Source organism: Canis lupus, chromosome 33 (assembly GCF_003254725.2).
Source record: "Canis lupus dingo isolate Sandy chromosome 33, ASM325472v2, whole genome shotgun sequence".
In the NCBI taxonomy this organism is placed as follows: domain Eukaryota; kingdom Metazoa; phylum Chordata; class Mammalia; order Carnivora; family Canidae; genus Canis; species Canis lupus.
The window spans coordinates 14,772,015-14,785,329 of NC_064275.1; the positions used below are offsets into that span (position 1 = coordinate 14,772,015).

General features: G+C 34.6%; 1 long non-coding RNA gene across 1 annotated transcript in view; it reads left to right on the top strand.

Moving 5' to 3' along the window:
- LOC112678798 (uncharacterized) overlaps positions 1–8,948 on the top strand; it is a 36,024-nt gene extending 27,076 nt beyond the window's left edge. Inside the window, exon 3 of the long non-coding RNA XR_007407892.1 lies at positions 8,232–8,948. This is a non-coding gene — a long non-coding RNA (uncharacterized LOC112678798). The remainder of the gene's footprint in view (positions 1–8,231) is intronic.
- The last annotated feature ends 4,367 nt before the right edge of the window (positions 8,949–13,315 follow it).

The following is a 13,315-nucleotide window of genomic DNA, read 5'->3' on the forward strand; positions in this document are numbered from 1 at the left end:
GAACTATTTGTCTATGTTATGTGCAAAGCTGACGTGCATTCAGTTTCACTGATATAGGTGATTTCATTGCCTGAATATGCTACTATTGATTTATCCATTCTTCTATTGATGAAATTTGCATTTTCCCAAGTTTTTGCTATTACAGACCATGCTACTATGAATATATTTGTGCATGGCCCCTGGTATATATGTGCCATAATTATTCTAGGAGTAGATATATAAGAGTTGAAACACTGGCTCATGAGGTGTGCACATCTTCAATTTCAAAATCAAGGCCAAAATATTTTCCAGCTTTCTCCTTTTTCTTTTTACAGACATGTACACACACCAACATCCCTAACATCTCATTTCTTAAGTATTATAATGCAGGACAGTAGCATGGATGTAGCTAGTGGAAAAAACATAATGATAAAGTCAATGTTTCTTTTCTCAGGTGCAAGAAAGTAACTAGTTGTGTGTAATGTTTTTATTTTTTTATTTTTATTTTTAACTTTTTTTTTTTAAAGATTTATTTAGAGACAAAGTATATTAGGCACAGAACAGGATGTGCAGAAGCCTGAGGTAGGAGCCACTTGCATGTTTGGGGAACAGCAAGGGTAATGGACCAGTTGGGCTTTGAAGGTTCTGTAATAATTTTTGAGGTTGTAGGGAATATTGGCAGCAGGAGTATCTTGTGGAAGCACAAGGTTTTAAAGAGCAGAAAAATAGTGAATTGTCCTATGTGTAGCATCTAGGGTATATGGAAAGGGACAAATTGCAAAGAGAATTTTCTGGGAGAAAGAATGGGATTGGAAGACTAGATTGAGTACAGATTGATTTTTATTATAATAACATTCAGAAAGACAACAAAATGAGAGGGAATACTATAGTGAATCCCTATATATTTTCATCACCTAGATTTTACAGTTGTCTAGAAATGGCCACACATTCTTTTTTCTATTCCCCTTCCTTTTCCTTCTTCCTTTTTTTTTCTAAAGTATTTTTTTCTAAAGTATTTTAAAGCAAATCTCAGACATCATATCATTTCTTCTATATAATTCAGAATATATTTTCAAATACATAAATTTTTGAAAATATTAAACTACAATGTCATTATCACACTAAAAAAATTTAATAGCATTTTCTTGGCACTGTACAATGGTCAACCCATATTCAAATTTCAGATTGTCTACATTTTTAACTAATTGATTTATTAAAATAAACATGCAAATGAGGTCTACCTATCACATTTGGCTGTTATGCCTATAATCTTTTTAAAATTTATTTTGCCACTGCACTGAAGAAAGTGGATCTATTGTCCTGTGAATATCCCATATTTTAAGCTTATCTTATTTGTCATTCAAATTATTACTCTAACCCTGGCATTTACTGTAAACTGGAAGTTAGCACTCAAGTCTTAATTAGGTTTAGATTGTTGGAGGGAAAACTTTACAAGTGGTAGTAGATGCTTTTGTAAGTTTCATGTCAGGAAGCATATATTTTCTGGTTGTCCAGCTCTAGTGATTTGTCACTGAATGGTCTGGATTCAGGGAGGATTACCTACAAGTTAGAATGCTGCTTTCATAAATGCTAATACGGTATTGAAGAAATTGGTCATCTGTCTCTCCCTCTCCTTTCCTCCTCCCTCCATGCTCTCTCAAATAAATCTTCTTAAAAAATAAAATAAAATATTGAAATAATTTCAGACTTTATAATAAGACAAAGAATACCCATGTACCTTTCACTCAAATTTCCCAAATATTTGCATCTAAACATACTTTAGTGTATTCTGTGTGTGTACATGATTTTTTTCTTAAACTCTTGACAGTAAATTGTGTCCCATATATCCCTATGCTGTTAAATAATTCAGTATTTCCTAAAAACAAGGATATTCTCTTTTTTAATTTAAATTCAATTAACATATAGTGTGTAATTAGTTTCAGAGATAGAGTTCAGTGATTCATCAGTCTTATATAACCCAGTGCTTACTATTTCATGTACCTTCTTTAACATCCATCACCCAGTTACCCCATCCCCTCCTCATCCCTCCATCTAGCAAGTCTCAGTTTGTTTTCTATGATTAAGAGTCTAGGGCACCTGGGTGCCTCTGGGTGGCTCAGTCAGTTAAGCATCTGCCTTCAGATTTCTTTTCTTTTCTTTTCTTTTCTTTTCTTTTCTTTTCTTTTCTTTTCTTTTCTTTTCTTTTCTTCTTTCTTTCTTTCTTTCTTTCTTTCTTTCTTTCTTTCTTTCTTTCTTTCTTTCTTCTTTTTTTTTTGATGGTTGAGTTGTATTCCATTGTATATCCATCTTTATCCACATCTTCTTTATCCACTTATCTGTTGTGGGCATCTAGACTCTTTCTGTAGTTTGGCTATTTATGGACATTGCTGCTATAAACATTGGGGTGCAGGTGCCCCTTCACATTGCTACATTTGTATCTTTGAGGTAAATACCCAGAAGTGCAATTGCAGGGTCATAGGGTAGATCTATTTTCAACTTTTTGAAGAACCTCCATACTCTTTTCCAGAGTGGCTGTACCAGTTCACATTTTCACCAACAGTGTAAGAGGGTTCCCCTTTTTCCACATCCTCTCCAACATTTGTTGTTTCCTGACTTGTTAATTTTAGCCATTCTGACTGGTGTGAGGTGGTATCTCATTGTGGTTTTGATTTTTATTTCCCTAATGCCAAGTGATGTTGAGCATTTTTTCTTGTGTCTGTTGGCCATTTGTATGTCTTCTGCCCATTTTTTGATTGTATTATTTGTTTTTTGGGTGTTGAGTTTGATAAGTTCTTTATAGATTTTGGATATCAGCCCTTTATCTGATAAGACATTTGCAAATATCTTCTCCCATTCTGTTGGTAGTCCTTTGGTTTTGTTGACTATTTCCTTTGCTGTGCAAAAGCTTTCTATCTTGATGAAGTCCCAGTAGTTTACTTTTGCCTTTGTTTCCCTTGCCTCTGGAGACATGTCTAGCAAGAAGTTGCCGCAGCTGAGGTCACAGAGGTTGCTGCCTTTAATACTTTAGGATTTTGATGGATCTAAAAACAAGGATATCCTTTCATAAAACTATATTACAATACTCCCCCTTATCCACAGGGAGTATGATCCAAGACTCTCAGTGGAAGCCTAAAACTGTAGATGGTACTGTACCCTTTATATACTATGTTTCTTTTTCCATTGCAATAAAGGAATAAAATTATTCCTTTAAAATTAAATAAAGTTTAATTTATAAATTAATTTGTAATAATAAAGTTTATTTATAAATTAAATAATTTGTAAATATTTATAAAATTTTATTTATAAATTAAATACTTTATAAATATTTATAATGTTTAATTTATAAATTAAACCATAATAAAACTTTATTATTAAACTTTATTATGGTTTAATTTATAAATTAAACTTAGTAAGGGATTAACAACATTGATAAAATAGAACAATTACAGTAATCTGTAGTAAAAGTTATGTGGTTGTAATTTGTCTCTCAAAATATCTTACTGTACTCACCTTTTTTTTTAAACTGCATTTATTATTTTTATTGAAAGTATAGTTGACACACAATGTTATGTTAGCTTCTGATGTACAACACAGCGATTTGACAAATCTATTTCACCCTTCTTCTTGTGATGATGCCAGATGATAAAAAGCTTTATGTGAGGGATGCCTGGGTGGCTCAGTATTGCCTTCGGCTCAGGGGTGATCCCGAGTCTGGGGATCGAGTCCTCCATCTGGCTCCCTGTGAGGAGCCTGCTTCTCCCTCTGCTGATGTCTCTGCCTCTCTCTCTGTGTATCTCTCATGAATGAATAAATAAAATCTTTAAAAAATAAATAAAATAAAATGCCTGTGTGATGAGATGAAGTGAGATGAATGATGTAGGCATTGTGTTGTAGCTTCTGGCTACTGTTGACCTTCTGACAGTATATCAGAAGGAGGATCATCTGTTTCCAGACCTTGTCTGACCGCGGGGAACTGAAACTGCAAAAAGTGAAGCCAGAGATAAAAGGAGTCTACTGTATTTCGATTATTTCGAAATAGGGTTGTTAATGCTGATGAAATAGTATCCTTTTGTATCCTTTAACTTGGAATAGTTCTACAGTCATTCTTTGTCTTTCATGGTCTTAAATTTTAAAGGATCATAAGCTAGCTGTTTTTAAAGCATCTCTCAATTTGGGTTTGTTTGATATTTTCTTACATTAGATTCAGGCTATGGGTTTTTGACAGGAATACATCAGATGTTCTCAGTGCACCATGTCAGGAGGCATATGTTGTTGACTTGTTCCATTATTGGCAATATTAGGGGTTAAAGTTAAGGTTAATATAGAATTAAGGTTAGGGTTAGAGTTAGTAAGGTGGTTTTCTTTACTCTGAAGTTACTGTTGTTGCTTTGTGATTAATAAATATGTTGTTGAGAGATATTGTGAGATCAAGTTAATATCCTATTTCCTATATTCATGATTTTTAGCATCCCTAAATGATTCTTGCCTGAAAATTGTTACTGCAGTGGTTGCCAAATGGAAATTTTTTTCTATTATGATCATCCCTTTACATTTATTAGTTGCAATTCTGCGTAAAGAGGAGTTTGTCCTTTCTTATTTATTTATACCAATGTCAAGTCATAGGTTCTTATTTTATTCTGTGGGTTATAATCTGAGATTTTCATTTATTTCATGGCTTGTATTATCTCAGATTCAGTCAGAGGGAGCCTTTTAAACTGGCTAATTGTTTTTTTTTTTGACATATCCCATTTTATTTTATTTTTTTACTTTTTTGGGAGCCATGACTCCTTTTTTTTTTCTTTAGCCATAACTCTTGATACCAGAGTTGGATTAAAGTTTCTTTAAATTGTTAAGGTTGGCTGAAGGAATTATGAACTTGTGCAAATTGGAACAAACATTCTTGTTACTGATTTTCACCTTGTATTTAAGGCAGACATTGGGAGAAAGTTTCTTTTGGCCAAGGGCAGCTGCTTTTCATTCTGCAACTTCAAACTCAATATGCTTCCTCTTAATTTTTAAGTCTTATCCTCTGAGTCATTCAATCTCTTCCTGTCTGAAAGGATGAGAGATCCAGTGTCTCTGCTTCCTCTCATCCTCCACATCCAGTCTTTCGGAAATTCCTATAAGTTTTGCCACCAAAATATCTATTGAATTTATCTACTTCTCCCATTTCCTCTGGCACCATCTTCATCCAATTGAATGTGCTCTCTTATCAGAACTTCTGGAATAATCTCCCAAAGGCCTCTCTGCTTCCATTATGGTTCATTTCCAATCCATTGCCAAAAAACATAGTGATCAAAATTTTCATGTGCGTGTATTTATATATTTATGTATATGAATATGGTTATGTCATTTTTCAACTTAAAACTTTTTCAATAGGTTTACTTTGTACTTGGAAAAACATTCTAAATTCCTTATAACCAACTACAAACTCACTACTTCTTCCATCTTTATCTCCTCTTTATTCGACACTTTATGTCCCATCAGCTTGGAAATTTTAATGTTTCAGACATATTATATTCTACATTAGGGACATCCATTTGTACAGGCTCCTCTGTTTTTCTGAAGCTCTTTTACATTCATTTCTTTTTTAAAAAATAGATATTTATTTGTTTATTTGTTTACTTATTTATTGAGCATGTGCACAAGTGAGGGGAGGGGCAGAGGGAGAAGGAAAGAGAGAATTTCAAATAGACTCTGCTAGAGCACAGAGTCCAGGATTGGGCTTAATCTTACTACCCTGAAATCACCACCTGAGCAGAAATCAAGAGTTGGATGCTTAACTGACTGAGCCACCCAGGCACCCCACATCCATTTTCAATATTAACTCCTTCTCATCCTTCCAGTTTCAATTCAGGTGATAATTTATTATCATGCTCTTCCAATACTCTCATCTGTAGAAAGTCTCATTTTTCTGTCACTGCACCCTGTGATTTTTTTCCCATGGAGACTTTTACAACTTGAAATTTTATATTTATTAGTTTTCATGATTATTCTTTGTCTTTCTCACTGGTTTGTAAACTTTCAGAAGAGGGTACCATGTTTATTTTATTCACAGGATAATTAATATTTGGCACAGTGCTTTGCATGCAATAATTATTTAAGAGGGGCCCCTGGATAACTTAGTTGGTTCAGTGTCTGACTCTTGGTTTGAGCTTGGGTCGTGATCTCAGGGTCCTGGGATCGAGTCTCACACCCGGTTCTAGGCTCAGCAAGAAGTCTGCTTGAGGATTTCCCCTCTCCTCCTGCCCCCACCCCTGCTTGCTTACATGTGCGTGTACTCTGTCTCTCTTCAAGAAATAAATAAATAAATCTTTAAAAATTATTATTCAAGAAATATTTGTTGAAAAAAATTAAATATAGAATAAATATTTGGATAGCTGGTAAAACATTTTTTAGGACTTAATTTTTGTGTGAGTTGAGAATTGCAATGTTCAAGTAGGATATATTGCTATCTGGAAGAGTGAGAAACTAATTTAAAGGCATACCATGTAGTTCAAGGTGCTTTTTAATTAAATATTAGATGCTACAACTAGTTTCACTTTGGTAGAAAACAAAATAAGGAGTAAGAGTTTGTTTTCAATTCAAATATCACAAGTGGCATTTTGATTAAAATTTGAGAAAGTTAGGGACGCCTGGGTGGCTCAGTGGTTGAGCCTCTGCCATCAGCTCAGGGTGTGATCCTGGGGTCTTGGGATTGAGTCCCACATCAGGCTCCCTACATGGAGCCTGCTTCTCCTTCTGCTTGTGTCTCTGCCTCTGTCTGTGTCTCTCATGAATAAATAAATAAAATCTTTAAAAATTTTTTTGAGAAAGTTAGCATTTAATGTTAAACCAAAACTAATGATATTCAAGATGCTTATAAGAAAATCAAAGCAAATAAGTAACGTAAACAGATAAGAAACAAAAGCAAACCCCCAAACTCTCTATTAACCAAAGAATATAGTGGTAGCGGGGGTTGGGGGGAAGAATTCTATTCCCCTAAAAGCATGTTTGCTAAAGATTTTTTATTACTTATGTTAAGGATTTGATAATATTGAGAATGAATGGCAAATGTGTTTATTTTGTTTTGGTCTCCTGATCATTTTAGTAGGGGTGACCTACTCAGAGAGGCAGAGTCCTGGGTGCCACTGGTTTTCAGTAGAAACAGATTGTGTGTATGGAGGGAAAAACTTTACTATGGCTTAAGTCAAACTACAGTAAGAAAATCCCAGTTTATAAAGCTAAAAATAAGGACAGTGGCGCAATAAGAGTTGAATTTCTGATAAAAGAAAGCTATTTCAGGAGTGAAATATAGAGAAAGTTGAATTTATTCTTTAATGAATGTGAAGTATAATGCATATTAAAATTGTTAAATATAATGCTAAATTTTAAAGTTCAAAGACTGTATAATATTTTTGTGTGTTTCTTCATTCAGTGGTATAATTATTTACTAAACACACTGAAATTCTTATGGAAGTATTTATTTCTAATTAATAATGCATTAGTCCATTCATTTTATCACATGAGTTCTTACAGTTTTAATTAAACTATTTTTGATATATTTGAATTTACAATAGCACAGTGAATGTCAAGGAAATGAATAACTTTCAATCACTAAATAGAGAAAGAGGCAACAAATTCAGTATTCCAATCCTTCGACATGGTGATTTTTTTCAGTATTTTCTAAAGATGGTAGTGTTAAGGGGCCATATGCTAATTGTTGGAAAGTACCCTTCAGCCAAGGACTGCTCAACCACAAAGGGCAAAGACCTAAGTTTAGTAGGCTTGGGGTCATTATACTGCCAGGGGACTGGGATTGGAGGGGCAAGGTGTTAAGAGAAGACAATAATGACTTCAAATAAATGCTTAGACCAGAGTAGAGGGACCCATGTCTAACTAAGGTCAGGCCAAGAGGCTGAATTAATTCTCTACAAGGTCCTAATCATAGAGAGATCAGCTATTTGACTGAAGAAGAGGTAATAAATACAGTAAGAATTTAAATGAGGGCTTAAGGGAATATTCTTTCAAATGGGTGCTCTGATTTCCAAGGAAGTTTTAAAATCTGACAGACTGATTTTATTTTCCGTATGTATTTGTACAGCTTAAACTTGCTGTAAGTCTGAATAAGTGAAATTAAACTAGGCACTGAACCTTGTAGTTTTGATATGGAATGAAGAATTCTCATTCATTGCATTTGACTGAGTTCAATCTATTTTACCAGTACATGTGAAACTCCTAATGAATTTAAGTCCCACTTTTTTTTTCACTAGCTGAGGAATCTTGGATCTCTCTTGGCTGTTTCCCTATATGCAAGATGGAGTACTGGAGGAGAAGAGAGAGCAAATTTGGGTCTAGAGAATAAATTAATCATTTTAGAGCTCTAAAACCTTGTGACTGTATAAATAGAAAACAGATTTGCTCCTTGCATCAATTCTTACTTAGTTCGAGTGGTTATTGGGCAAACCAACATTTCCCATTTGTTAATTGGAACAGTATCTATTTGCGCTGTACATGTTGGCATCTATGTAATGTACATCAAGGTCTTAATTCTGCACCTAGCAAATAGTATGTACTAAAAATTATGGCTATGATTATTCACATTTTATTATCATTACCAATGTGGGGAACCTTGGATCTTCAGAGGACTATAAAAATATTTCCATTTGGCAAATTATGTAGCAGTAATGAAAGCAGTTGTCTTTTGAGAAAACCATCTCCATGGCATATAAAATAATCAGACACGTGTCTCCAAGATTCATTTGGGTGAATATTCACAAGGCCCTTTCACACAAACATATAGATATTTAACAAGCCCATAAAAGTATACTGAATCAAAATTTAGAAAAATCATATCTAAGCTATATGTATGTGCACACACACCACATACACAGTATATTCAGCATTTACACTGCATATTGTCTGTCCTGGAGTTTGCAAAGTACTATTCAAATCTGACCTCTACTTCTTTTTTGTAAATAAAATTTTGCTGGAGCACAACCAGGATTTTTTGCGTATGTTTTATTGGTGGTTGCTTTTGCACTACAATAGCAGAATTGAGTACATGGAGTAGAGACTGGGTGGCCCTCAAATTCTAAACTATTTACCATATAGCCCTTTATAGAAAAGTTTGCAGACCATTGATACACTATAGTTATATGTATATGTCATATACATATATATGTATATGACTTTATTTTTCATATCTATAGGTGTATAAAAGTATATAGATACATATTTTATTTCATTTATTTATTTTTGGGAGACAGAGAGCACACACAGGGGTGGGATGGGCAGAGGGAGAAGGAGAGAGTGTCTTAAGCAGACCGTGCTGAGCCCAGAGCCCGATGGGATTTTGTTTGTGTGGAGACTGCATCTAGTCAAAAGCAAAATTGCCTTTGAAGCTCATGTTGGGAATCATAAGTGCCATATTTGTTGCTTTCCAAGGCCTAACATTTATATGTAGATATACTACCTGTCACGAAACCGTATTTGATATTCAAATGTTCACTTTATATCCTCCACTCACCCCTAGGACTATTCCTAATATCAAGACAGCCTTTCTATGTAGTTTATGTTTTTGTTTTTAATGCCACTAGTCTCAAATATACTTTAACAGTGGTAAATAATCATTGCTGGGGGTAGTTCTTAATGGTCTTAGAAAGATCATAATTTAAAAAATATTTTCGCAGGGTTATATCCAGATTTTAGTATGTTTCAAACTTCAATTTCAGAAAGGATAAAGGAAGATCAAACAGAAGAAAGAAAAGGCAGCTCAGTAATGGTGAGCTGTTGAACATTTGGGTGATATAAATTTATGTGAATCTTAAACGGATGAGAAAAAACAACCCCACTCTCCATGGTTGAATAAATAAGATCAGAAATGCCTCTTCCCAAACTGTATTTTAATCTTTTTCAATTTTTCTGCTGTCTCTTCATATAATTAGTGGTCGATAGTTATTAATTTATTTGGCATTTATCATGCCAATGCTAATTCATGCATATCTAATATACCTTAATTAGAATTGGGAGAAAATTTCCTGATATGATGGGCTAATTCTAATGTAATATTTATTGAGAGAAAATAAATATTATCACATGAATCCCACTGCAGTTTACTAATTAATATACTCTTACTCCAGGATATACAGAGTTACATTGGAGTTTATACTAAATGAAATAACAGCAGTTTGAAAATTGGTCAATATTTATGTTGATACTTAATGCATCCCTCTTAGAAGCCATATACAAGAACAAATTACCCAGCGACCAGGCTGTCTTATGAGCTGCATTTGCATTTCTATTTTGTACTTTGTGTATTGGAAACCTTACCAATCCAGCTAGACTTCTGTTGGTGGGGAGATGATGGCCGAGATGAACACAATTTCTCATGGTCATTGTTTCCAGAACTCTCTACTCTTTTTTTTTTTTTTTTTTTAGATTTTATTTATTTGACAGAGACAGTGAGTGAGCAACAGAGCACAAGCACGGGGGAGCAGCAGAAGGGGAGGGAGAAGCAGGCTCCCCGCTGAACAAGGAGCCTGATGTGGGGCTCCATCCTAGGACCCTGGGATCATGACCTGAGCTGAAGGCAGGTGCTTACCTGACTGAGCCACCCAGGCACCACTGTGCTCCTCTTTGAGTCCATCTTCCTTCAGCTCCTCCCTGCCTCTTGATTCTCTTTCCTGTTTGAATCTGTGTTTGGCCTCTTCTCTGTTTACAATTTACAGCAGGGTCTAGAGTTGGGTTTTGGAGAGTCAGGTTATGGAAACTGAGTTGTAATGAAACTAGAGCCCACATTTTTCCATGATTGTCTTAGAAGTCTTGCTAAAATTGATGTCTTTAATTGCTTTTGCTACCCATAATTATTCTCTAATTTCTATGAGTTGACTACATCTTTAGTGCATAAGAAGAATTGTTTAAACTTATGTTTCCATGGCCATGTACCTAGGCTGGATTATGTATTTTTATCTCTACTAATATTAATGAAACTTTTTATTCTATTTGTTCTTTTAAAAAGAGCATTTTGGAGATCCCTGGGTGGCTCAGCAGTTTGGCGCCTGCCTTCAACCCAGGGCGTGAGCCTGGGGTCTCGGGATTCAGTCCCACATTGGGCTCCCTGCATGGAGCCTGCTTCTCTCTCTGTCTCTGTCTCTGTGTCTCTCATGAATAAATAAATAAATAATCTTAAAAAAATAAAATAAAAAGAGTATTTTGTAGGGAGTGAAGAGTCAATTTAAAATAAAAAAAAAGTCATACTCTGAATAAGATGGACCTATATTTTATAATCCAGCTCTTTGTTATTCAGCAACAACAGAAATATTTATAGACTTCCTGAATTTTATTTTGTTTTATTTTATTTTTTAAAAGATTTTATTTATGTATTCATGAGAAACATACAGAGAGGCAAAGACACAGGCAGAGGGAGAAGAAGCAGGCTTCATGCTGGGAGCCCAATGTGGGACTCGATCCCAGGACACCAGGATCACACTCTGAGCCAAAGGTAGACACTTAACCGCTGAGCCACCCAGGCATCCCAGACTGCCTGAATTTTAAAAAACAAATTTGTAAAATCTCATATAAATAATGTGAAATTGTAAATTTCTTGGTAAATATGCTATCAGATTATAAACATTTTGAGAGTTGAGACTGTCTTTCACATTTGCTTTGGCTAAACCTTCACATAGCAAGCACTTAGTAAATTTTTTAAAGGAAATAAATAACTTTCAATTTGTCAGAGTAAAACATATATACATATGCGATCAATTTTCAACATATGCCCTAATTTCCTCAATTGAGGATTTTGGATTTTCTCTGATTTCAAAACATTTAAAAATAACAAGCCTCCCTCCAGAATTTTACATAACACTGCTTGTTAAACAGTTTTAGTTTAAGAGTGAAACACCAAGCAAATGTACTATTTTATTTTATTATTTTTTTCAAATGTACTATTTTAACATGGAAGTGGACTTAACCAATTATCTCAAACCAGAAACTTTTTTTCTGGGCATTAGTAAAAAATCGATTACATATTGCATAAGAGGTTGAGTAGCTATTATGTTTCCCTTTTAAGTCAACTAAGAAGTGACTCCATAGTGTTAAGTGCTTCCCAAGGTTGTATTAAGAGGCAAATACCTTCTTATCTAGATTTTTTAGATTTCAATCACTACCTTTATCCTGAAGAAGACTGCATTTATCCTTACAAAACAAGTTCCTTTTTATTACTTGGAAAATGTTATTCTTAATTTTTGCTGTTCATTTCGAACTAGAAGTTAAGTCCAAAGACAGAGACCAAATCAGATGAATCTTTCTAAAGAACTGGAGTAAACTGCTATGGGCAAGTTTATGCCTTTCTCTCCAGCCCAACATGGTGGACTTAGGCCCAGTGCTGGCCTCCCAGAATAAGATGTTTATTTCCCTAAAGTAGTGAAGTTTATGGTAATAGTAGCTACCATTTACTGAGTAGTTATTAGTGCTGGAAACTTTACTGAGTATTTTAAAATATTAGCTCCCCCTCAGCGCCTCCCTCTACCCTCCCTTTGTGTGATGAGGAGTAAGTCTAAAAGATCTACTAAATCTAATTCAATCTGAAGCATGCTCTTTTTTGAAGCCTTCTGTCAGCCACAAAGTTTAATGATATTGGAAATTGGGGGTGGAAAAAAAAGCAACCAATTGAGCTATCAGTATGAAGCTGACGGTTAGACTTATAATCAAAATGCAAATGTCAATATTTAAATACTTTTTGCTACAGCACAGAAGAGAGAAGCAGTTCAATAGTGTACACTGCAGAAAACGAGTGACAATACCTTTTCAATATTCTGGAAGTTGCATAAGAAAGAGTAAAACACTCCAGTAAATTAGGCTTTTATGATAACATATTTGGTTTTTCATTTAGGAAGGGAAAAAGAAGATCAAACTCCAAATCTCTTCCCATTTCATCCATTCTGACAGCTTTAAATGAAGCAAAGTAGTTTTCTGATTATTACCTTTCGTCACGATAATACTTGTCTCCTACTTCTCTGGCACGTGTGACATACCCTTTGCTGTTGTCAATGTGTCACAGCATTATCCCTCCGTATTTAACTTGCTTTGTTCTAAACCAACTGTATCAAGTAGATATAATTTTGTGATGATACCTTTCTAGCACCACCACCTGCCATGTGAGTGGAAATGCCAGGTAAACCGAATTTAATTTTCTGAAGTGTTTTTTCTTAGGCTTTGTGGAAATTCAGATTTGCATTTCCTTTCATTTTCTACTGAGTTCTGTGCTCACAAGATAAGTGATCCTTTCTAGGAACTGAAGTTTATCTAGACCATAGAAGCACCCCGGTTTATGAAAACTGATATAAGAAAAATC